General features: G+C 33.9%; 1 long non-coding RNA gene across 1 annotated transcript; it reads left to right on the forward strand.

The window, feature by feature from the left end:
- Positions 1-668: 668 nt before the first annotated feature.
- On the forward strand, positions 669-1,992 carry LOC306995543. Its single transcript, XR_013796886.1, has 2 exons — positions 669-1,170; positions 1,646-1,992. It is a non-coding gene; the product is annotated as an uncharacterized lncRNA (long non-coding RNA).
- Positions 1,993-5,070: the final 3,078 nt, after the last annotated feature.

Here is a 5,070-nt window from a genome sequence, read left to right on the forward strand (position 1 = left end):
TTCTAATAAAAGGGTAATGAGAAGTAACAAATATGGAATATAATCTCCTTTACAATCGGTTAAATGCACGTTTTTTCACGATTTCGCAACCATGCTTTGACAGATTTACTGTTTTAAATAACTGTTCAAGCAAACCTAGTGTTACAGAACCTAAAACAAAAACTGTGACATTAACATGGTTTAATGCATTGTTAATACACTGTTAGGACGTTTTAACATGTCGCTAGCATGAGTAGCTTTTCGCTAGCATGTTTTAACATATTGTTAGCCATGTTTTAACCTTTATATACTGTCTATGGTTTTAACATGTTGTTAGCATGATTAGCATGTCGCTAGCATGGCAAGGATAGGAATTATACTGTGCAGAAGTATGTAGGAAACTTAGGAAGGCAATAATCTGTTTTGTCTGTAAAGTGTTTATTTTTTTAATACATTTTTTCATTTTTACGGAAGATTTTTTTTATTTGAAATGGTTAGAAAACAAAACAAAACCAATGATTCATATCATACATAACTGCACAGGAATGTAGGAGTGTGAATTTTGTAATATATTTGAATTTATGAAAATATAAACATATAGTCAACAATATAAACATAACGTGCAAGTAACGTGTACTTCTGTCAATAAAAAAATACGGAAGTGAGCTTTCTTTTTGCATGGATTCATGGATAAAAACAACCTAGCGTTCAGCCAATCACAATAGCTTAAAATTATCCAATCAGAGGAATCGCGTTAAAAATGCAGCCACTCACACGACAGCGAGAACTCTCCGCCAATCACCGACGAGCTCTAACACCCACGTGACGTTGGGGTTTCAGAAAACTGTGTGACATCAGTGTTGTTTACTCACAGAAGAGAAGAGCTCGTGCAGCAAAGTCAACTCTATAATAGTCTTTTAGCGAGATTATATTCTAATAAACATGGCCGCCGCGGACATCGATAGATTAGTGTCATTTGAAGAAGCCCATTATGATCAATATGATTATTATAACCTGAAGGAATATCCCTGCCATGCCGGAGGAAAAGGCAGAAGCAAGAAGGAGATTGAACTGAACACTAATCGCCATATCCCAGCTGGACACGAGAGAAAAATAGCAGAAAAACTGCAAAACAGTGAAATAAAGCGCAAGAGAACCAAGAGCGCAACATCCTGAGGAAAATGCATCGAGGTACGTATGATCAGATCATATTTATGCTTTTTTTAATAATGAAAAGGCATTTCTCTCTTTCTTAATGTAATTTTTTATGTTACCCCTGGCTCATGTTGTGTGTGTGTGTCTTTTTATCTTCTGTTTATAATGATATTGTTGTTTAATTCTGTTTTGAGGTGTAACTGTATGTATTTGCCTTTATATTTGTTCAATAATAATAATAAAAAAAGTATGATTAGTCAAATGTTAAATGTGTTTCGACATGTCTAGGCAAGTCCTCCAGCCTCTTTGTGCTCCAACTCCTGTTTTATGTAACCACTAGGGATCATATTTTCACTTGATTACATGATGCACCAATACATACATCCCCTGTTTGTTTATGTAATAACAAACTCACCGAATGCATTTTTTGTGTGTGTGTGTGTGTGTGTGTGTGTGTGTGTGTGTGTGTGTGTGAATATTCCTAATGCTTTTGTTTTTTAATGCTTCACAGAATCAGACCGCACATACTGGAAACTGATGAGTGAAACCGGATCGTGGTCCAAATGTCTGTTTTGCCTTTTCCCCGACCCACTGAATGTTGATGTCATTCAGTTCGAGGCGCGCGCATGCGCACCTGTTCCACATTCTGCTGCTGTCACGTGATACGCTGGTGTGTGTGTGTGTGTGTGTGCCGCAGCAGCAGTTCTGGACATGTCTGTGTTTGGGTGTTTGGTGTTTCACATCTTAAACGTTCACTGACTTTAGAAATAAAACATGTTCAGCTAAAGGAAATTATGTGGTGTTAGAGACGCTGTACATTTCTACAATGGAAGACTTAAATAAATTTGCATAATTCTCTATGTGGTTTTGCATAATTTTTTTTGCATTTTGTATAAGCAGCATCTGAATATCATTTAAATTTACATTTGAAATATTAGTTTTGGGGATTTCCAAAGTTTGAAAGAAAAGAAAAGGTGTCAAATGAGTAAATATATATATTTAACATAAGCTTCAGGTTTTAAACGAGAGATATGCAGACATTCTCAAAATCGTTTTATATTAAATAATCAAATACATATTTGTGTGGCTTAAGTGTCCTAATACTTTTGGGGTCACCGTATGTAACTTTTTCCACATAATTATTTGATACTATTGAAAAATTAGTTGAATTTCGTTTCAAATGTGATTGTTTATCGTACATTGTATCGTTTGGCCCTCTAGCGGTTAAAAGCAAAACTGCATACATTTTGTGGAATATCATTGTTTTGTTCTGCTTAGGCTATGTGCAGATGAATATGATTATTTCTCATAACAAAAAAAAATAAAGGTTAGAGATATTATCCTGCTGCTCATAAAACATTCACCACTAGGCTTACGATATATAACCAGTTTAGATGGAAAGGATCTCTAGCTGAAGACATTACTGTAGCTTTACACATCAGACAAGGTAAATAACACTGTTAGAGAGCTACATACGGGAATAATCTGTTCAGTAAACACCTTACTCACCGGTTAAGTAATAAAAACACTCATCTCTGTGTAGTTTTACAACATGTTAAATCAGACAAAACTCGACACACGTCAAAGCAGCCGGAGCAACGTAAACATCCCATTCACTCGGATATGACGCATGCACGCAATTTCCCGCCAAAACCATCCCGTCAGGTCTAAAATATAAACACGAATAATTATAGACTTACTAAAGTGACTCAGGGTAAGACAAAAACATGTTTTGGAAGAAGTATGGTTTCATTGTTTACATTTCTAACAAAAAAAAGTACATGGTGCATCACCTCACAACTGCAATTTAACATCTGATATTACAGAGAAGACACGTTTAACCCGATACCCACGTCTGTACTTTGAGTTCTGGGGCTTCTAATATGAACAGCCATAACTAAAAATAGTCACAATTTATCTCTACCACCCAAACCGTGAGAGAGCAGCAGTGAGATATATTTTCAAGTGTGTAAATAACGCTCACGTGACCTAGGCTACACGTGACCATGATCCTGTTTGAAAATCCTGATCATTTTTCGCTGAGACACGCTTACTTTTCTTAGTTGAAACCTTTTAATTTAAACAATGTATGTGTCAGGGATTACTCTCTTTAGATTTAATACCTTGTTTCAAACCCCAACATTTTGACAGAGCATCTATTTAACCCCTTAAGCGACACCCCCCTTTTTTAATACACATGAAAATGCACATTCCTATGGAAGCGTATTGCATTCACTTCAGGAAAAAAAATCTACTCTGTTTTTCTGAATTAACGAGTAAATTATCTCAGAATTACGAGATAATGTTTCATGAATAAAAAGTTTTTGCTCTGTTTTTCTGAATTAATGACTTAACTCTCTCAAAATTATGAGAATTTTTTCCTTGAAATAAAATGTATTAATTCAGAAAAAATGTATTAAATAATTAAGTCATTAATTCAGAAAAACAGAGCAAAAACTTTTTATTCATGAAAAATTCTCTCGTAATTCTGAGATAATTAACTCGTTAATTCAGAAAAAGAGTCGATTTTTTTTCTCTCAAGTGAATGCAATGCGCTTCCGTACATTTCAAACTTAAATGGTTGTAATTCAAGAATGCTTTGGAATATAGATGTAAGTTTCATCTTGTTTTAAAGAAGATATTTGGCAGATTTTTGTAGAATTAAGAATGTTAAACAGAAAAAAAGTTATAGAAGTTTGAGTTTATGAAAATGTACAATGTAAAAAATGTAATTATTCATATTTTATATCAAATATATATTTTCAAAACTTGGAGGACTCTAAAAATGCACACAAAAAAAATCAAAGGCAAAAATCTGAACAAGTTGTGTTTCTAATGTTAGGTTGATATCTCTTGAAATGAGCGTTCAGTGAGATTTAGTTTGGGCGCAGTACCACACTTCTCCACTAGTGGACATTACTGCCCATATAAGGGCGACTCTATCTCCATATGTTGTTTGAGTCTGAACCATTATTTTTAGAATTTTCATACAATTTATGAAGTAGACATCCTATTCAGAAGTAGTGTTGGAAGTTTGGCAGATTTTGAGATGAATTCAACCTCAACCTCTAAGAAACACAAAAGATCCCGTATGTGCATTATAGCTCGCCGCCACATCACTAATGCTGAATCTATTATTGTGTTCTTTATATTTAAAACATTTTCAGACCTTTTTTTCTAAAAGAATTGAACGTATGCTATCTTTTGAACTCTTGGCATGAAAACAAACTGAGGTTTCTACCATTCTTTCATGATTTTTCATGTTCATCACTATTTCAAAATAAAGGTCTGAACACGCCTCAGGAGTATGAACATATTCTTGTTGCAAATTGATCAATTACGGCTCCTGTCATTTATTTTGAAAATCAGTCACCAAATATGTAAACTAGAGATTGTAAGCTTTCAAATGATATAGTTTGATCAAGATTCAAGATTAGTTTAGGTTTAGTATAGGATATTACTGTTTACGATGCCAATATAAGGGGTTAAAGATACACATGCAAAAGAGTAAACATTTTCATTCATCTTCATAAGAATTCAATAAATATGAGATTAAACTTTCCTTTTGACTTAACCTTTTTTATTATTAAGATTGTGGAAATCTGTTGCATTCACAAACAAAAGTTCGGAAGCTTTCTCTGCCCATGCTGTAATTGAAAAATCCTTGTATGCTAATACTAATCATGTGCACTGTACATCGTGGACCATAAAAACCTGAGTGATCACCTTTTATCCATCGGATTTCATGCATATACATATGCATACATACATGGTCATATACATCTATCTAAGAATACACATGTGTTTGATATGATTTGCAAAGTGAAGTAAACAATGAAGTATTTGTTAAACTGATGTGCATGTGATATGCTTTTTTATTCCCCATATTACAAAAAAGTGGCATGCATTACATTAAAGGATTAGTTCACTTTAAAA

This window comes from Phoxinus phoxinus (assembly GCF_949152265.1).
Source record: "Phoxinus phoxinus genome assembly, chromosome: 3".
NCBI classification, from domain to species: Eukaryota; Metazoa; Chordata; class Actinopteri; order Cypriniformes; family Leuciscidae; genus Phoxinus; species Phoxinus phoxinus.